Source organism: Corylus avellana, chromosome 5, assembly GCF_965113065.1.
Source record: "Corylus avellana chromosome 5, dhCorAvel1.hap1.2, whole genome shotgun sequence".
NCBI classification, from domain to species: domain Eukaryota; kingdom Viridiplantae; phylum Streptophyta; class Magnoliopsida; order Fagales; family Betulaceae; genus Corylus; species Corylus avellana.
In genome coordinates this window covers 924,295-946,695 of record NC_142494.1, presented here as the reverse complement: position 1 = coordinate 946,695, position 22,401 = coordinate 924,295, and the positions used below count along the sequence as shown (strand labels likewise).

The 22,401-nt window shown below is 37.2% G+C and overlaps 3 pseudogenes; 2 read left to right on the top strand and 1 right to left on the bottom strand.

Annotated features, from left to right (window-relative positions):
* The first annotated feature begins 487 nt into the window (after positions 1 to 487).
* LOC148585190 (receptor-like protein 34) lies at positions 488 to 1,991 on the top strand (annotated as a pseudogene).
* Positions 1,992 to 3,821: 1,830 nt separating this feature from the next.
* LOC132180664 (EG45-like domain containing protein pseudogene) lies at positions 3,822 to 5,137 on the bottom strand (annotated as a pseudogene).
* Positions 5,138 to 7,350: 2,213 nt separating this feature from the next.
* Positions 7,351 to 21,338, top strand: LOC148585189 (receptor-like protein 7; annotated as a pseudogene).
* Positions 21,339 to 22,401: the final 1,063 nt, after the last annotated feature.

Here is a 22,401-nt window from a genome sequence, read left to right as displayed (position 1 = left end):
TAAAATGCTTGCAATGATTTATTTAGCAAGGAAGCTTTCTTTTAGTCAAAACCTAATGTAAAAGCAAATGTAAATAGCTTTCTTTTTCAATCCTCATGGAAAATTGGGAGGAATGCCTTGGGGTTGGTGTGGCCGCAACAATTGACAAGCTAATGTAAATGGCATTACTACGAATTGACAAGCTAATGTAAAAATGACTCATCTCTCATCCCTCAAACCATTCATTTGGATTGGAGGAACCATATAAGAAGGTCATGCATAAATCTCAAAGTATCAGACAGTGAGAACAAATGGTAACATCTTATAATGAGACTGCTTATAATTAAAATTGTGATCTAAGATCCTGGACGCACGCAAATGACTTGACTTGAAGTGAGACTTTGTGTCCATTGTGAATGCCAAGCTTTCATATTAATTAATCAGCCTATAAATAAATTATTGCTCTCTCCTAACTTCACTATCAACCATATCTATCTAAGAGTTTATTATGGGTTTATTTGGAAACCTCGTTCAACTCTCTTCGGTTGACATTTCACACAATCAATTGATAGGTCCAATCCCTTTTGGGCTTGTAAGCTTGCCAAAACTGAGCTTCCTTTATCTGAGCAACAATCGGTTAATTGGTCCAGTTACTTTTGGGCCTATCAACCTCACACAATTAAGTGTCTTGGATCTTGAATTTTCTTGATCTTTCTGAGAACTTTTTTTTTTTCTTTTTTTGAATTGGATCTTTTTGAGAACTACCTTAACGGCATTGTTGAGTTTGATTAGTTTGTGAAGCTCAATTATTTAACTACATTGCATATTTCTGGTAATCAATTGTCATTGCTTAATTACTAAGGAAACCAGGGCCAATGCAACTCTTCAAAGGTATGATGGTTTAGGATTTTTTTCGTGCAACTTGAGCGAGTTTCCGAATTTCCTGAGAAACGAACCTGACTTGGAGTATTTAAACTTGTCTAACACCAAGATTAATGGCCTAGCCCCATAATGGATGCGGAACACAAGCACTACAAATCTAGAAGCTCTTGATCTTTCTAACAACTTTCTCACAGCCTTTGGTCGATCACATCCAATTTTTCTTGCATGGCCTTCATTGGAATTTCTTGATATCAGCTCCAATTTGCTTCAAGGATCACTTCCTATTCCATCGGTCTACACTTTCTATTTTTCTATTTCAAATAATTCATAGATTGGAATAATGTTCCGGATCTATTTTGCAATCTGAATTCTCTTGAAGTCCTAGATTTGGTGAATAACAACTTAAGTGGTTCACTTCCACGATGCATGCACGGACAACAAAATTGAGAATATGCATCCGTTAACATATATATGAAAATCTAGACTCTCAAATATCAAAAGGTGATACGTATTTCGATTGGCCTCGGGCTTATACTTACTCTATGATGATGACAAACAAAGGCAAGAATATCTTCTACGAAAAGGTCCAAGAATTCTTCATAGCCATTGATTTCTTAAGTGACAAATTTGTTGGTGAGATTCTGGAATCTGTTGGAAATTTAAAGGGAGCTCATTTGCTCAATCTTTTTAATAATGCTCTTATTGGTCATATCCCATCATCTTTAAGAAACCTTATTGAGCTTGAAGCATTGGACCTTTCTTGAAACAAATTGTCAGGAGAGATTCCACAACAGCTAATTAACACAGCTCACATTCTTAGAAGTCTTCAATGTTTCTCATAATAATCTCACGGGACAGATACCACAAGGTAAACAATTTAATACATTTGGAAATAGTTCATTTGAGGGGAATTTGGAATTGTGTGGAATACCATTGACAAAGAAATGTGGGAATTCTGATAAGCCGCCTTCTCAACCTTCAATCTTTGAAGAAAGTCAAAACTTTGGATCACCATTTGAGTTTGGTAGGAAAATAGTGTGATTGGATATGGATTTGAATTTGTTGTTGGAGTAATAATTGGGCAGATTGTGATCGCAAGAAAACATGATTGGTTGATGAAGGGAAAATGATTCTTTCCATTTCAAATTCCCTCCATTTCCTTCCGTTAGTGCATTTAGAATGGTAGTGTTGTCCAAAAATTTTGCCATTCTAAATGCACTAACTGAAGAAAATGGAGGAGATTTGAAATTGAGAGGATCTTTTATATTTATCTTCTTTCTATCACTTTTTTTTTTTTTTATTTATTTTATTTTTAAAGTAGGGTATATACAACCCAATTCTCACATGACGGGCCACCAGGTTATGTAATATGGTCATATGTTGTATTGTACTTCCTCGGTTGAACATCATTAGTGGACCATCTCCAAGATAAAGACTATAATAATTTGAAATTTCATTTATTATTATTTTTTTTAAAAAAATATGAAAAATATCTTAATACGCAAAATATGGGATTTCTTGGATGGCTTTTGGGTGCAACGGATTTTGGTTAAATTCATTCACCAAACATATAATCCAATTAAGGTTGTCTCACTACGTACATCGTAGTGACGGTATCTAGCTCTCCCCTCTCCCCTTCAGAGCAATGAAAGAGTACTTCTTGGGAAGAAACCAGAGGAAAAGGGGAAGACGAACACCAACAGGAATACAACGTACACATTTTCCTATCCCTTTGATTTAGATAGTTCAACTTTTCGTTGGACTACTACATGTGATGTAATTATCAAAATTCAAATTAAATAATGATTTGTTCCCTCGTATAAGCAGTGATCTGTTATTTATGGAAATAAAATATATTAAAAAAAGCATTGATTCCATTTACATTAAGTGAAAACCTTGCTCAATTCTTGAAAGAAGCATGTCCTCTATAATATATGGGTATTTAGTCAATCACCAAAAAGAGCAAGAAAATACTGAGTAAAAGTAAAAGTACAAAGAGAAATAGTTTTAGGATCAAAATCTCGTGCAATAACTTTAGTAGTTATAGGTATTGGACGAATGCAATAACTTTAATGAACGGTCTAAAATCTATAACATCATCTATCAAGTTTTTTTTTTTTTTTTTTTTTAATCTGATTTTCAGCCACCTCTCCGTCCACCTCCACCTCCGCCTCTACCTATGCTTCACTACCACCACTACCAGTGTCGAGCTCCTATTCCACCACCTCCCTCAATATATATTGTCCTGTTGTGTAAGCTAGCTAGACCACCTTGGAGGCAGCCAAACCACCTTGGAGGCCACCTCATTGGCTAAGAGAGTGTTTAGCCACCTATGGGACAGGACGGGACGATGGTGAGTAAGGTGGTAAAATTAGAGCTTGATGGTGATCGTGATGTGGTGGATGAGCAAAGGGAGAGATGCAATTTTTTGAGTAACTTTATATATCACATTTTTATTTCATACTATCCTACAATGTTAATGTGGCAATCTTAACAAACCCTTGATTTTTTATTTATTTATTTTTATTTTTATTTTTAACTAAGGACGAGTCTCAGGGTTGGTTGTTGTTGTCACATGGCATTGTAAGATAGTTATAAGATAAAAATGTAGTTTCTAACATTACTTAATTTTTTGTTTCACTTGCTAAATGACGTGATAGATTTTGGGTTGCTCACTTTAAATGAACACTTCAAATTAAAGCTATTGCACGCGGTAAAAATGTATTGTTGGAATCTCAGTCTACAATTTTTATAGAGAAACTAACAAATTGCATATATTATAACTAAAGGATAAGGACCCTCATTCCATATTTACTTACAGAAATAAAGAAAGAAAAGTCCCCCCTTCATTTCATCACATATATATTGTTTCATCAAATTTGTAGCCTTTAGGAAATAAAAGTGTTTCCAGATATACAAGTATCTTCATTATTATCATAACTTGCCCTTAGTAGACCTCCTCAAGCTCCCAACCTGCGAATCATAAACATAAATATCAAATAATGAATGCATGATAGTCTTCATATATACTTTGAGTACGTACGTAGTACTAGAATGTTAATTTTGAGTGCTTTAGCTTAGCTTACATTTTATATTCATCCCTAACTCTTTCAGCTTTGAGGTCAGCAATATCAGAGAAAGCATCTTCAAAAAGAGTGATGGTTCCACATCTTGGTCCATGACAATAATCAACATTCAACGATTCGAACCAAAATCAAATCTTTCTTACAAGGGTTTGCTTCTTTGTTTGTGGCACCAATACACTCTACCGTGTAATATTTCCCACATGCTCTCCTATTCTCCCATATTTTATCACTTGCCGCGGCTATAAAATTGCCATCATCTTGATATCCATTACATGCAGAGGCTGGCAAAAGATGTTGAAAATTAATCTTTGGGAGTTTAATTCTTAAATTAGGACTCAGTTTAAACTTGATCGAGTTTATATCTAGAAATCAAGCCTGACAGAGCCACACGTTTTGTTGTTAGTGATTTTAAATATTTTTACACTTGAATCCTTATAAACTGAAAAGAAATTAAGAACAAAAGAACAAATATTACATTATGAAATACAATCATATACAGTTTCCAAAGTGCAAATCAAGCAAATAATTCAACATATACAATAGAAGAAGGTGAAACACAAGTATTATATTAAACACACTCATATATGTGAAGAATTGATGAGGTAATAAAAAGCAACTAATACTTGAATTAAACTTATAGTGCAAAATAGTAAGATTTCCAGGCTTTGTGTCGTAAGTGTGAAACAAAGTTGTATATATACCTATTTTATATTGGGAGTCTCTGCATAAATATAAGAAAAATTACATTTACTCTCCCAAATTACAACTCAATTTTCAATGTCCCCCAAAATTTTAAAAAGTTGTGATCTACTCTTGTTACTACCTAGCCCTTTTACTTGACCCCTTCCATTATAATTTTTTTTATTAAAATCGACAGAAAATGGGTTACATGCGATACACGTGATTGAAAATAACAATAGTACCCCTGTATTAAATAAAAAATAAATAAAAAAAAATTCAAAAAAAAATTCAAAAAAAAAAAAATGTGGGAGGAGACCCAAAGTTTGACCATGGGTCTTCACGGATCCATGGCTAGAGACCCACAATATACAAGCATATATATACTCACGAACGTAAGGAGGTTTGTAAAAGGTGGCAGTCCCATTCTTTTTTCCATTGGTAGCATCACAAATTGAGGAAAAGCATATGATGGTGCATACTACAATAAGAACTTGAATACTAGTTCCCATTCTTTTTTCCCTTTGAAATGCCAAAAGATACGTAGTGTAATAAAACGAAAAAGGTTTAATCCATTTTATAGAGCATCCTAACATGTATGTAAATACATTAACTATAACCTTATGAGGCTTTTCCCCAGACATCTCTTTCAAAATTACTCACCAGATGTATGTACGCAACCCTATTCTCACATGAAGGGCTGGTTTACATAATCCATCATGTTATTATATGAACAATATTGTAATTATTGGACCGACAATATCGTAATTATTGGACCGTTTTTAAGATAAAGACTATCATAATTTAAAATTTCATTTATTACTATTGAAGAATATTATATGAACAATATCATAACACATGCAATACGATGGCTTTCGGTGAAGAAGCTTTTGGTTAAAAGTCATTCACCAAGGCATGGGCAATGACTTGTTGTATAAGTTATATACTTTGTTTTATTCGAAAATATTCAAACTAAACACCTATTTGATGAGTGAATTTGGCCTTATTACAAGGGGAAGAGAAGAGAAAATTATAACCCTAATCCTTGTTTTTTGTTTGTTTTTGTTTTTTTTTTTGTTTTTTTGAAAAAAATTGTAGGCAGAGAAGACCAATTGTAGCTATCTTACCTGGGCGTGACCATTTAACCAATTGTGGCTAAATGTTAGTAAAATTTGCTAACCACCTAAACTGTAAAGGTTATTTAATAACAGGCGGTTAGCAGTTAATAAAATGGTTAATAAGCATTGACCTCTTTTTAAAAGGAAAAAATGGAAGAAAAAAAAAAAAAAAACCCTAGAACGCCATCTCATATATATATATACTTTAAGGTATAATTACCATATATTCATTTATTTACAAGATAATGTGAAACTTGCTTGACTTGACTTGTCCCTCAGACAAGATTTTCTGCAAGTTAGCAGATATTTTGGAGTCATGAACAAAATCACTTGTGGTCTTTATTAGCCCGTTTGTTTCAGGGTAAAGTATTAATTTTCACAGGAAGGAACATGCCGAATTATGAAAATCCTATTAGGAACATAAAAAAAAAAAAAAAAATCAATTCCAAGTCACAAGAGAAATGGGAACTAATACCACCAGAATAACAACTAAAGAATCAAATACTTAAAAAACAACGCATTGATAAAATAGAAAAAAAAAAAAAAAAAATTGTATTTCAATTTTTTTTTTTTTTTTTTTCTTATGGGCACAATGAGTAAATCCGGATTTCAAAACAATCTTGACCATTTTTTTAGCTAGCTTTCTCTATGGTCTCCTCTCCCAAGCATGACATAATATTTTTTGGCTCAAGGAGCAAATCCGGATTTCAAGGCAACGTTTTGAATAGCAATGTGTTTCATATCCAAAGTAATCCAACTTCGTATTCTCAGATATTTTTTTGCTCTCCTAAAAATGGTAGCATCAGCCTCTTTCATATAAAGTATTATTTCTTTTTAATACACATTTAGACATTATCTATAATATTACTCGTACTAAAATTTTCTTCTGTGTAGAAATCATATATCTTCTTGCAGTGGCTCAATGAAGGCATCCGCTCTTTATTACTACAATTTATATTTTTTTGTTCGACATAAACAAACATTATTCCATAATATCAGAGTTTCATAATATTATTACATCACATCAAATTAACTCAAGCTTCATTCTTTTACTCTTCTACAAGTTATGTAACTCCTTTTGTACTGAACCTTTGATTATTAATAATAATTTTTTTTTGTCATTATTATTATTACTATTCTTTTTATCAATATATTTATAAATATTTGCGATATTTATTACACATAAAATAACAAAGATGTATTTTACTTGCTTCCTACTTAAAACATTTTTTTTTTCTCATCATTAAAAACAGCCGTGCGCAGAAGAAAAAAAAAAAAAAACCAACAGCAGCCCGTGCTTTGCACGGGTCACAACTCACAAGCTAGTTATCACAAAAGCTGAGATTTCATTCTACTGCTTGCAAGGGGGTCAACAGGTTTTAACCCTCTTTTTTTTCTGTAACGAGACTGCTCATTACTTGTAATCTAGGTTCCCCTGACACATGCAAACGACTTGACTTCAAGTGAGATTTAGAGTAAAGCACACTGGACTTTGTGTCCATTGCGACTGCTGGGCTTTCATATTAAGTGCACAGGACTTTGTGTCTAGCCTATAAATAAATTAAAGCTCTGCTTATGAGCTTCACTTCCAAGCATATCTAAGGAGTATGGGTTTCTCGGTTTCTCTCTCCATTTTCATGTGCTTGCTTTTCTTACTTTCACAGTTGCATCTTATTAATTATACGAACTCATTCTTCTCCTTTTATCCAACATCATCCCCTGTGCCATGATGATGATAGCTCTGCCTTGTTGCAATTCAAGGAAAGCTTTCTCATCAATAAATCTTCATCTGGTTATCCTTTGGATGATGAGTCTGCTTGTCAAAAGTTTGCATCTTGGAAACTAGAATTAGGAGAGAAAAGTGATTGCTGCTCATGGGATGGGGTGGAGTGCGATGAGGACACTGTTAGGAAATTAATCCTATTTCCCAAGACCCGTGAGATGCGAAAAATAAGAAGAATGCGGAATAACAAAGATTAGGCAATCAAATCACACACGACACAAAGATTTAAGTGGTTCGGCTTAACAAGCCTACATCCACTAGCGGAGACGACCCGAAGAAAACTCACTATCAAAAGATGGAGTACAGAAATAGTAGAGAGAAAATCATTCAGATCCCAAAGTCCCAATACACCCAAATCTCACTATCACACAAGAGAAATTATTCCCAAAATAGAATACAAAAGACAGATATACAAACTCTTCTTTTGCTGGAATAGATGGCGGCTGATCTTTATTTTCTTCTCTCACTCTGCAGCACCTTTTTCTTCTAATCACTTGTTTTTGGCTCCTCCAAAAACCACCAAGAAGAAAACACCCTTGCTGCCCTTGTACCTCATTCTCTCAAAATTCTCTCTTTTTTCTCCTCCCTTTGGTGCTTCATGTTTTTTTTGGCACGCTAGAACATAAGCAAATGTTATCTTTCTTTTTGCTCTACCCTTTGCCGCACAGCACCATGCCATTATATATTGGGCAAAGACTCCAACTCCAAGTCAGAATAGTACTCCTAATACAAGTTAGAGAAGTACTCCAAAACCTCCCAAGGCAAGGACTCAAAGTCGGTGTGTAAAGCCACGACACCACATAAGGAATCCAACTAGGAGAAGTATTCCTAGGCTGAACAGCAACTTGCAATGGGCCCCACGTGTATTGACTTGTCTTATTCAAGTCACAAATATCAACAATCTCCTCCTTGACTTCAATCCCATCAACTCGCAAAACGTATCTCCTCCGGATGTCTCCGCCTGAGCCCCCAAGGGCAATCACACTCCACAAGTGCCACTCAAGTCCAAGCGCCTTTTGAACTTGAACATAGGACCTGATTTAGACATTACACCATGCCTCCCTATCAGTCCCGTCGACCATACAGTTTTCTCCGATGACTCTTTCTTCCTGTAGACCCATCTGCACCCTTTAGCCTTCTTTTCCTTGGGTAATTCTGCCGATTCCCAAGCTTTGCCTCTCCGTAGTAACTCCACCTCTTTCGGCATACCATCCTGAACAGATGATGGATCTCCACTACTAGCTGTCAGAGCAAAAGAAACCATATCCTCAAAGCCATACCTCATTGGTGCTCTTCGATCCTGTTTCTCTTTGCCTCTTGCTAAAGAATAAGACTCTTTCCGGTGCCGTAAGTTTCTTGAAGAATCTCTGTCATCACATTCATTCGTGAGTGAACATTGTTCATCAAGCTCCACCTCTAAGAATTGTTTTTCTTTCTGCACTGTACTTTCAGAAATATCATCTAAGTTAACAAACTCAGACTTCTTCGGTTCCTGCTCTGTAACTTCAGGTTCTGCACTTGACCCATCCTTGAACATAGCACACACATTAAAAGTCACATTCCGACTTCTAATGATCTTCCGATTTTGATCATCCCAAAATCGATAACCGAAGGCCTCATCTCCATATTCAATGAAGAAACACTTACTAGATTTACCCTCTAGTTTACTAATAGCATCAGACTCAACATGGACATACGAAGCACAACCAAAAACTTTCAGATGTGAAAGATTTACCTCTTTTCCACTCCAGACTTCTTCCGGTAGTCTATGGCTTAAGGGAACGGAAGACCCCCTATTTATCAGATATGCAGCAGTGCTCACTGCATCAGCCCAGAAAGTCTTTGGTAACCCAGCATGCAACATCATACTCCTAGCACGCTCATTGAGAGTCTTGCTCATGCACTCAGCCACGCCATTCTGCAGCGGCGTTCCCAGGATAGTTTTCTCCATTCAAATCCCATTCATTGCGCAAAACTGTTTAAACCCTCTGTCTTCGTATTCTCTTCCATTGTCTGATCTCAAACGCTTGAGCTTCAAGCCCGTTTCAGTCTCAACCATGGCCTTCCATTTCTTAAAAGTCTCAAATACATCAGATTTACTTTTCAAGAAATAAACCCATACCTTCCTGCTTGAGTCATCAATAAATGTGATGCAATACCGCGAGCCTCCAAAAGATGCCACTGGTGCGGGACCCCACAAATCCGTGTGTACCAGCTCCAGCTTTCCAAGCTTAGGTGCTTTGCCAACTTCCGCGAAACTCACCTTCTTCTGCTTCCCTAGGATGCAGCCTTCACATAAATCAGACTCAACTGACTTCAACCCCGGTAGTTTCCCTTTTGACATAAGTACCTTCATCTCTTTCTCGCTCATGTGCCCAAGCCTTAGGTGCCATAGTTTTGAGTCAGCAGTCGTATCTACAACAGCATCTGTATCCTTGCTGTTTGTGGTCATATAGAGAGTACCTGTCTTATAACCACGAGCCAAAATCCTAGCTCCCATGCTGACCTTCCACTTTCCACCGTGGAAATGAATTGAATGCCCTTACTCATCAAGCTGTCCCACTGAAATCAGATTCTTCTTCAGCTCCGGAACATGCCTTACCTTCTGTAGCTTCCATACCGAGTCATTGTGAACTTTAATGCGAACATCGCCTAAGCCCACAACATCTAGCGCCGTTCCGTCAGCCAAATACACCTTCCCGAAATCTCCACCAACATAGTTCTCGAGAATTTCACTGATCGCTGTCGTATGAAAAGATACTCCTGAGTCTAAGACCCAAGAATCAAGGGGACTGTCAACAGAAAGAAGTAGGGCATCATATACTTCTTCTGTCACTATGTTTGCATAATTGTTCTCAGTCTCCTTCCGCAGTTCCCTGCAATTCTTCTTGTAGTGGCCAATCTTGCCACAGTTCCAACACTCAGGTTGTTGTCTGAATCTAGATTTGCTTCTCCCTTTTCTGGAATTTGATCTACCTTGACCAGAGTTTCTGTCTTGTCCTCTGCCCCGAGTCTCGAGGTTTAAAGCAGCACTAGAACAAGAGGCTTCACCCGCATCTCTTCTGCGAACCTCTTCACTGAGAATCAAATCCCTGACGTCTTCATAGCTCAGTTTACTCTTTCCTACAGAGTTACTCACAGCCATCCTCATTGCTTCCCAGCTATTTGGTAAAGATGCCAAGACGATCAACGCGCGAACCTCATCATCAAAATTAATTTCCACTGAGGACAATTGATTTGTGATGGTGTTGAACTCATTGAGATGATGTGCCACCGAAGCTCCTTCTGCTAACTTTGGTATTAGGCACAGTATAAAAGATCTTTTAGAAGCACATATTCCTCCGGGGGGACGATTGGGGCGTGGACATAAAGGTCTTTATGACACAATCAATAATTCGATTCATTTTCAATTAGGCCTTGCTCTAGCCTCTTTAGGGGTTATTACTTCCTTGGTAGCTCAACATATGTACTCTTTACCTGCTTATGCGTTCATAGCCCAAGACTTTACTACTCAAGCTGCGTTATATACGCATCACCAATACATTGCAGGATTCATCATGACAGGAGCTTTTGCTCATGGAGCTATATTTTTTATTAGAGATTACAATCCGGAACAAAATGAGGATAATGTATTGGCAAGAATGTTAGATCATAAGGAAGCTATCATATCCCATTTAAGTTGGGCCAGCCTTTTTTTGGGATTCCATACTTTGGGACTTTATGTTCATAATGATGTCATGCTTGCTTTTGGTACTCCGGAGAAACAAATCTTGATCGAACCTATATTTGCCCAATGGATACAATCTGCTCATGGTAAAACTTTATATGGTTATAACCAGACAAGCCATCCATGAAATAAATCTTTTCATATCCGCAGGTTTTGTCTATCATGATTTCTTTCATCAGATGCACCTTGTTGTTAGCCGAATGTTTTTCATACATACTTGATAAAGCCGTCATTAGACCTGCTGAGGTCTTCTCCTTTACAACGTTGTGTGCAATTGATTTTGACAGTGATAACCTGATAACTGCTAGAGCTTTACGATCAAGCAGAGCCCACTCGCTATCATCCATGTTGTCGGGTTGTTCTTCCAAAAGAGGTTGATGAAGATCCTTCCCATAAAGAATATCTTCAATCTGTACCTTCCAAAACCCAAAATCTTTGCCGTTGAATTTCTCGATTCCCATCTTTCCTTCTTCACCTGCCATCGCTCCCACTCGAACCAACAGCTTTGATACCAGTTGTTAGGAAATTAATCCTATTTCCCAAGACCCGTGAGATGCAAAAAATAAGAAGAATGCGGAATAACAAAGATTAGGCAATCAAATCACACACGACGCAAAGATTTAAGTGGTTCGGCGTAACAAGCCTACATCCACTGGCGGAGACGACCCGGAGAAAACTCACTATCAAAAGATGGAGTACAAAAATAGTAGAGAGAAAATCACTCAGATCCCAAAGCCCCAATATACCCAAATCTCACTATCACACAAGAGAAATTATTCCCAAAATAAAATACAAAAGACAGATATATAAACTCTTCTTTTGTTGGAACAGATGGCGGCTGATCTCTATTTTCTTCTCTCACTCTGCAGCACCTTTTTCTTCTAATCACTTGTTTTTGGCTCCTCCAAAAACCACCAAGAAGAAAACACCATTGCTGCCCTTGTACCTCCTTCTCTCAAAATTCTCTCTTTTTTCTCCTCCCTTTGGTGCTTCACGTTTTTTTTTTGGCACGCTAGAACACAAGCAAATATTATCTTTCTTTTTGCTCTACCCTTTGCCGCACAGCACCATGCCATTATATATTGGGCAAAGACTCCAACTCCAAGTCAGAATAGTACTCATAATACAAGTTAGAGAAGTACTCCAAAACCTCCTAAGGCAAGGACTCAAAGTCGGTGTATAAAGCCACGACACCACATAAGGAATCCAACTAGTAGAAGTATTCCTAGGCTGAACAGCAACTTGCAATGGGCCCCACGTGTATTGTCTTGTCTTATTCAAGTCACAAATATCAACAGACACAGGTCATGTAATTGGCCTCGACCTCAGTAACGGATGTCTATATGGTTCTATTAACTCCAACAGTAGCCTTTTTCGCCTTGTTCACCTCCAAAGGCTTGACCTTTCCTACAATGACTTTAACTACTCTCCTATCCCATCCCAAGTAGGTGCTCTTTCAAGACTAACACATCTCAATCTGTCTTTCTCTCAATTTTCTGGTCAAATCCCATTAGAAATTTCACAATTGACGTCACACTTGTCATCCCTCAATTTGTCTCCATTCACTTTTCCGGCCTTTCTCACATCATATCCCCCTTTGGAACTCAAAAACCCCAGCCTAAAAAGCTTAGTTGGAAATATGACCCACCTACAAAAGCTTGATTTGAGTGGAGTGAACATTAGCTCTACAGTGCCTTATATTCTGACAAATTTGTCTTCTTTAACTTTCCTCAATCTTCGATTTTGCAGTTTGCACAGAGAATTTCTTGCAGGCATCTTTAAGCTATCAAATTTACGGTTTCTCTTAGTGTATGGCAATGAAGGTCTCACCTGTTATTTGCCTAGCTTTACATGGAGTAGTTCGCTTGAGAGATTGAAGCTTTCATTCACGAGTTTTTCAGGTGTTCTACCCGCTTCCATGGGAAACCTTGGCTTTTTGACTACTTTGCTCATGTCTGATTGCAATTTCTTGGGGTCTATTCCATCTTCACTTGGTAGCCTCACTAAACTCATTACTCTTTATCTTTCATCCAACGCTTTTGTGGGTAACGTCCCAACTTCACTTGGAAACCTTGTTCAACTCTTTGATTTAGACATTTCCAACAATCAATTGACAGGTCCAGTCCCTTCTAGTATTGTAAACTTGCCACAATTGTATCTTGTTGATCTAAGCTATAATCTTTCGAATGATGAAATACATTTAAGGCTTATGAACAGGACTTGATTAGCCTCATTTTTTTACCTGAGAAACAATCGGTTAACTGGTCTAGTTACTTTTAGGCCTATGAACTTCACACAATTAGCTGGCTTGGACCTTTCAGCCAACAAGCTTCATGGTCAAATTTCAAACTCAGTCTTTAAACTCAAGAATCTTGAATTTCTTGATCTTTCTAACAACTACCTTACATGCATTGTGGAGTTTGATGAGTTTGTTACGCTCATAAATTTAACTACGTTGGATATTTTTAGTAATCAATTGAGCGAGTTTCCAAATTTTCTAAGAAACCAACATGAATTGAAGTACTTAAACTTGTCCAACAACAAGATTCATGGCCATTTCCCAGAATGGATGTGGAACACAAGTACTACAAGTCTAAAATTTCTTGATCTTTCCAACAACTTTCTTACTGTCTTTGGTCAGCATCCAATTTTTCCTCCATGGACTCGTCTGCAAGTTCTTGATCTCTGGTTCAATTTGCTCCAGGGATCACTTCCTATTCCACCAGTCTTCACTTTGCATTTTTATATTTCCAACAACTCATTGAACGGAAATATACCATTTTCTTTTTGCAATCTGAGTTCTCTTCAAGTCCTTGATTTGGCTAATAACAACTTAAGTGGATCACTTCCTCGATGCTTAGACAACTTTGGAGCTTTTTCTATCAGTACTTGATCTGCGAAGGAACAAATTTCATGGAAGTATTCCTGAAACTTGGATAAGAGGAAGCCAACTGGGGATAATAATGTTGAGTCAAAACAAATTCCAAGGGAATTTACCGAGATCATTGGCCAAGTGTACGAAGCTCAGGGTCCTTGATCTTAGTGATAGCCAATTTAATGATAAATTTCCCTCATGGTTGGAAAATCTTTCAAATTTAGAGGTTCTCATTTTACGGTCTAACAGATTCAATGGTCTAATGGGGACACCTCCAACTTATTTTAATTTCCCCAACTTGTGAATCCTTGACATCTCCTACAATAATTTTATGGGAAAGCTGCCATCAAGACTTTTTGAAATTTGGAAGGCTAAAATTTTTGAGAATGTGCATTCAGTAACATATATTTTTGAAGAATCAGGCTTCCAAATTGTTAGAGGTATAGAGGAAAACTATTTGCGTTTGGCTTATGCTTACTCTATGATGATGAAAAACAAAGGCAAGGATTTGTTCTATGAGAAGGTCCAAGAATTGTTCATAGCCATTGATTTCTCAAGTAACATATTTGTCGGTGAGATTCCGGAATCTGTTGGAAATTTAAAAGGAGCTCAGTTGCTCAATCTTTCTAATAATGCTCTTACCGGTCACATCCCATCGTCTTTAAAAAACCTTGTTGAGATGGAGTCATTGGACGTTTCTCAGAACAAATTTTCAGGGGATATTCCACAACAATTAACACAACTTACTTTCTTAGGATTCTTCAATGTTTTTCATAATAATCTTACTGGACCTATACTACAAGGGAAACAATTTGATACATTTGAAAACAGTTCCTTTGAGGGGAATCCAAGATTGTGTGGGAAACCATTGACAAGAAAATGTGGGAATTCTAATGAGCCGCCTTCTCAACCTTCAATCTTTCAAGAAAGTCAAGACTTTGAATCACCATTTGAATTTGGATGAAAAATAGTTGTGATTGGATATAGATTTGGATTTGCTATTGGAGTAATCATTGGGCAGATTGTGATTACAAAGAAACATGGTTTGTTAACGAAGACCTTAAGAATAAGGCCGTCGAGTAGGAGGAGACTCATAAGTTAAAGAAAATAGTTTGAACTATAAGATCATATAATAAGATAAATATAAAAGCGGAAAAATAATAATGAAGGAAATAGAATAAACACAAAGATTAAGGTGGTTCAGCATATAGCCTACATCCACACACTAAAGCCATTATAGGCTACATCTTTCCGTGATGAATGATTTGATTACATAGCTCTATTTATAGAGCTTTAACATAATTTCAAATACAAAACAAATCCCTTGAATTAAGGGTAATTAATAATAAATCAAATCATCAATAATTACAAATCAAATCCTCATTAATCAAAATGATTTATATCCTTAACATGCCCCCGCAAGATGAATGGTCCGTTAGCGATCGTTGATCTTGAACATATCGAGTGGCTGGAGTTGATGGCACCTGATTTGAAACATGCTCTTGAACTTGAACTTCGGCGACTGTGGCCGGCACTTGAACATCGGCAATTTTTTTTTTTTGTCAGCATCAGTTACTTTGACCGGAATTTTGACATCGGCAACATTTGGCCGGAATTTTGTTATCGGCAACTGTGGCCGGAATGAGCCAACTATGGGCTTGAAATGGGCAACAAGCCTCTTTGGGCTTTTTTTTTTCAAACAAAACAAAAAGTCAATTTCTTCTCTTGCCGTTGAACCTCAAACCAAAACTTTATTCTTACCGGGTGAGATGAACAAGAAGAGACACGAGGTGTTTAATGCGGCTGCAATGACAATGAGGAGCCATAGGGATGGTGTTGAAGGAGAAGGCACCGGATCAAAGCCGTGGATGGCCGGGACGGCGGCAAAGAGATCAAATCAGGCTGCAAATGGCGGAACCCGACACCGGGCCATGGCAAGAGGCGGTGCTGAGTTGGTGGATTGTTGGTGAAGGCAAAAAGCTGCCAGATTGCATTTTTTTTGTTTGTTTTGATATGGTCATATATAGTTGTAAGATCTACAAAAATATTGACTATCAAGAACAAGTAAACAAGATTGAAAGAAGAAGAAAAAAAAAATAAAAATCAAAGGAGCACTAGATCGAACAATGGCGTTAGCCAAAAGGCTCTGATACCATATAAGATCATATAATAAGATACATATAAAAGCGGAAAATTAATAATGAAGGAAATAGAATAAACACAAAGATTAAGGTGGTTCAACATATAGCCTACATCCACACACTAAAGCCATTATAGGCTACATCTTTCCGTGATGAATGATTTGATTACATAACTCTCTTTATAGAGCTTTAACATAATTTCAAATACAAAACAAAAATGGTTTTAGGAAAATGGTTACATAACTCTATGGCATTAATTTCAAATTCTTTAATTTTAGGAAAATGATTTACGGTTTTGAAAACCGTAAACCATTTTCCGATTATGAGCATCTCATTCTTAAATTGATGGATCTTGCCAAGACCCGCCTAGAACCTCGTCGGGACTTGACCGGGACTCGCCCGGGGCGTAATCGGGACTTGCGGGACTTGACCAAGACCCGCCCGAGGCTTGACCGGGACCCGCCCGGGACTTGCCAGGGACTTGCGCAGGAACCGCCTGGGATGTAATCGGGACTTGCGGGACTTGATCAGGACCTAATCGGGACTTGCTCGGAACCCGCCCGGGACGTAATCGGGACTTGCGGGACTTGACCGGGACCCGCCCGAGACCTAACCGGGACTTGCCCGGGACCTGACCGGGACATGATCGGGACCCGCCCGGGACCTGCCCAGGACTTGCCCAGGACTTGCCCGGGACGTAACTGGGACTTGCCCGGGACCCGCTCGGGACCTGCCCGGGACTTGACCGGGACCCCAAAGGAACCTGCCCGGGACGCAGGAGGGACCTGCTCGGGACTTGCCTGGGACCCGCCTGGGACCTAATCGGGACCCACCCGGGACCTGACCGGGACCTGCTCGAGACTTGCCCGGGACCTGACTAGGACTTGACCGGGACCCGCCCGGGACTTGACCGGGACCTGCCCGAGACTTGACTGGGACCCGCCCGGGACCTGACCGGGACTTGACCGGGACTTGACCGGGACCTGCCCAAGACTTGACGGGGACTTGACCGGGACCTACCCGGGACTTGATCGGGACCTGACCGGGACCCACCCGGGACTTGACCGTACCTGCCCGGGACCTAACCGAGACCGAGCAAGTCCCGGTCAAGTCCTGGGGGGGTCCCAGGCAAGTCCTGGGTGGGTCTCGGTCAAGTCCCGGTCAGGTCCCGGGCGGGTCTCGGTCAGGTCCCGGTCAAGTCTCGGGCAGGTACCGGGCGGGTCCCGGTCAGGTCCCGGGCGGGTCCCAGTCAAGTTCCGGGCAGGTCCCGGGTGGGTCTCGGTCAGGTCCCGAGTATGTCCCGATCAAGTCTTGGGCAGATCCCGGTCGGGTCCCGGTCAAGTCTCATGCAAGTCCTAGTGGGGACCTTATTGGAAAAAATATATATTAAAAAAAAAAAATATTAAAAAAAATTATTTTCCGTGTGCAAGGTAAACGCCGTAAAATGTTTTCGACGAAAAATATTTTAAGGGAAAATGGATTTCTTGAAAATATTTTACGAAGGAAACCATTTTACGTCGAAGTAAACGGAGCCTTAGATGCGCAAAAATGGTTTATGAAGAATGCATGTTTGATGTTTCCAACACTATGGAAAGACACTAATTAGATCATGATCATCTTAAACTTTACACTAATTACATCATGATCATATTGGTTGCGTGAGTCCAATATTTCAGATTTCAGTCTTTTTTTGTTATTTTATTATTATTATTATTTTTTTTAAAATTGAGACATTTATTCATATTTTTTATCGAATAAATAACAAAAATTATATTAACTACCCTTCCTATATATATTAAAGAAGTTGGTGGTGGGGGGAGAAGAGATGGATCATGCCCATAACCATGGCGATACATGAATGATCCAACCCTGGTTAAGGGCATTGACCCAATTATACCCGGTTAGGGGTGGTTGTGTCATGCCCATAACCATGACCCAATTCCATTACAATAGTTGAGTGAGAGCCCAACCATGCATTGCTGCGTATGCTTACGCATGACCCAACTTTTTTTTTTTTAATGAGAGGGGCGTAATTTTATTTTTCATATCATGTTTATTATTTATTTAACCAAAAAAATGTCTCAAATTTAAAATGATCATAAACTTGAGTTTTAAATATTGTTGAAGCTATATAACTCGCGCACCTTCTTTAATAAGTTAATTGCATTTCAGAAACGACGATAAAATTAGAAATTAGAAGTTGTTTTTGAACAAATTAGGATATATTAAATATGATATCGTCGTTTAGAGAAAACCGACGATATGTTTAGGTCATTTTTATATAAACGACATCAACTTTATCTCATGTCATTTGTAAGAAACGACAATTATTGTCTTTTTTTCAATAGTACTGAGCTATACATCAAATTTTTATTTCACTTTTATCTCACATTGTTGATGTAGCACTTTCAATTACTTATTGGATCACTTTTTTTTTTTTTTTTTGCTCAAAAAGAAAAGAAAAAAAAAAAACGAAAGTTTTACTTAATCTTCTTGAACTTCTATAATTTTTTAACTACTCTAGGTGATCCTAATGACTTTGCATAGAAATCTAGAAGCTATAACTTTGTAATAAATAATTGGGAAAACTTCACTAAAGACCCCCAAACTTTCACCCGTTTTGAAATACTCCCATGAACTTCAAAATCTCTCAATTTAGTCTCCTGAACTTTCAATTGCCCTCAATTTGGACCCTTCCGTTAATTTTAGCCGTTAAAAATTCAAAAAAAGACAAAAATATCCCTGATTTTTATTTTTTTTTTAAAAAAAAACGTTTTAGAAGTTGAAATTTTATACAAAAGTCAGGGGTATAAACGTCATGTGACGTTTAAAATCTGACGGAAGAGGTCCAAATTGATAGCAATTGAAAGTTCAGGGGACTAAATTTAGAGATTTTGAAGTTCAGAGAGAGTATTTCAAAACGGGAGAAAATTTGGGGGTCCTTAATGAAATTTCCCCTAAATAATTAGTGGACGACTTCTTTTAATTAAGTGGAGGACTTCATTGTTTCATAGTGGCACAATCTTTATGCGATCTTTTTTATCACCACAAAACTTATTCCATGGATGTAAAATCAAAGTGTACATGGGATAAGATCCATTTAATCGTGGATATTAGTTGTGACCCCTTCTTGAATATCATTATTATCATGACAAAAAATCAGGCAATGAGATAATTAGAAGTTGGAAATGAGATAAAAAGACGCCAATTGACGAGGCGTACGTGTTACGTGCGCGCACTTAACTACTAATTATCAAATAATGCTCATAATTATGACTGAAAGTGTTATTTTTTTATTTTTATTTATTTTTAAAAAATTAATAATAATTTACCACAAATCTAATAATAATTTAAAAGTCATATAAATTTTGGAGCAAAGAAAAACACAAAAAAAAATTAAAAAAAAAATGTTTAGCAATATTACTCAAGCTAGCGCAAGACTGATCCTATTCAGCTTAATTTGGAGTACCAGTTCTAGGTTGTACGAGAAGGTCCAAGAATTGCTCATAGCCATTGATTTCTCAAGCAATAAATTTGTTGGAGAGATACCTGAATCTATTGGAAATTTAAAGGGAGTTCAATTGCTCAATCTTTCTAATAATGCTTTTTTTTCAGTTGCAGAGCCACGTTGCTCTTGGCACCCGCAAAGATTTAAAATTTTTTTTTTTCCTACCCACGGCACCCCCATCTGAGCATAACGTGAGGTTTCAGACCTCTTTTGAAGGCAAAATGAAAATGGAAGACAAATATTCTTGGATATAAAGCACTGAGAAGAGGTTTTTAGTAATTTTCTCCAATAAAGTGGCACAATTGGCAAAAAATTCTCCTTCGCTACAAAAGGTTTCAAGTCATTTATTGGTTTCTAAGAAGAAGAACTCAACCCAATTAATTTTGTAGCAGTCACTGGTCAGCTTTGGAACTTTCGACACTTACTTAGATTTGGATCCAAAAAATGCTTATAAATTATTTAAAATTGACGATATATGTATGATTACGGAGAAGTATTATTCTCATAGATTTTTCTAAGTATGACAAAATTAATTTGAGATATATGTGCTTGTTGATCTAACATTACAAAATTTATCTTACATTGCAGAATTATGCCAAGAATTGGCAAAGACAGAAAAATCAAAGACAAACTATCTTATTGATAGATTAATTCGTCTTATTTTGACTCTTTCAGTGTCTACAGCAACTACCAAACGAGCATTTTCAGCAATGAAAATGGTTAAAACATGACTTTACAACAAAATGGAGGATGATTTTTTTTGCAAATAATTTTGTTCTCTATATTGAAAGGGAAATTGCTGAGAGCTTCGATTTAGATTCTATACTTGATATTTTGTACTTCTACGAGACCGTAAAGTGCAGTTCTAGACACTTTTTTTTTTTCTTTGTATTTCTGTCTTTCTGATATAGTGCCGACATGTTATATTTCTAATATATCAATTTAAGTATATATTTATGAACTTTTATAGATATTTTTTTGTGATGCATATATTGTGTGAATTACTAAATTTTTAGGGTGGAAAAAACTTTTAGGACGCCAAAAATTTTTTGGCGCGCGACACTCCCAATATGAACTGTCTGGCTCCGCCACTGCTTTTATTGGTCATATCCCATCATCTTTAGGAGATCTTATAGAGCTAGAAGCATTGGATCTTTCTCATAATAAATTATCAGGGGAGATTCTACAACAATTAACACAACTTACTTTCTTAGGATTCTTCAATGTTTCCCGTAACAATCTCATGGGACCTATACCACAAGGGAGGGAATTCAATACATTTGAAAACAAATCATTTCAGGGGAATCCAGGATTGTGTGGAAGACCATTGACAAGGAAATGTGAAAATTCTAATGAGTCGCCTTCTCATCCTTCAATCTCTCAAGAAAGTCAAGACTTTGGATCACCATTTGAATTTGGTTGGAAAATTGTTGTGATTCGATATGGATTTGGATTTGTTGTTGGAGTAATAATTGGGCCAATAGTGATTGCAAGGAAACATGATTGGTTAATGAAGACCCTACGAGTAAGGCCAGTGAGTGTGAGGAGACGCAGAAATTAAATAAAATAGTTTGGGTAAGATACCTTTCCAAAGTGATTTATGTATTATTATACCCGTGTTTTCTATTTTTAATCTTAATTATTTCTTTGTGTGTAATGTGTTTCTTTCCTTTTTCATTACTGTTTTGGTGTAGTACTTTGGATTAGTGTGGCATTATGATTCTCGTATGTAAAATGCTTTGGTGGCATCTTTTATATATATAATAGATTGCATTACTTATCCAACGGTTTCCACTCTCTTGCATTTGATATAGAAATTCTAATGGCATCTCCAAATTACAGGGTCTTAATGCATTATTTGCAGTTTCTTTACCTTCTTTAGATGGGTTCTTGTTTCAATGCCTAATCTTTTAGTTCATGAGCAAAATTTTGCCCATCCATCGTGCTATTTACCTTGCATTAGAAATCCTGGGAAAAAATTGTACTGGGTAAAAAGGTGCCCATGTCTGAGTTAATCCCAAGAATATTTGGTTATGAGTGGTTGGGTCATGCCCAACTACACGGTGATAACTAGGTACAATCTAGTCGCTATGGCTGTCCGGATTGATACAGCCTAACTATGACCCAACCATTATGGTTCGGTAATCCAATTATCCAACCATTACAATAGTGGAGTGAGAGCCCAACCATGCATTGCTGCGCATGCTTACGCATGACCCAACCCTCTTTTTTTTTCCTCTATTTTTTAATAAGAGGTGCATACTTTTATTTTTCATATCATGCTTATTATTTATTTAACAAAAAAAAAATGTCTCAAATTTAAAATGATCATAATTAGTACTAGCGTACCTTCTTTAATAAGTTAATTGCATTTTTGAAACGATGACAAAATTAGAAATTATCGTTGTTTCTGAACATATAAGGATATATTAAATATGATATCGTCATTTACGGAAAACCGGCAAAATTTTACGTCAATATATACTAAATAGACGATGTCAACTTTATCTAATGTCGTTTGTAAAAAACGACGATAATTGCCTATTAATTAGTAGTGAGCTATACACCAAATTTTTATTTCACTTTTATCTCACGTCAACGTTGATGATGTAGCACAACTAATT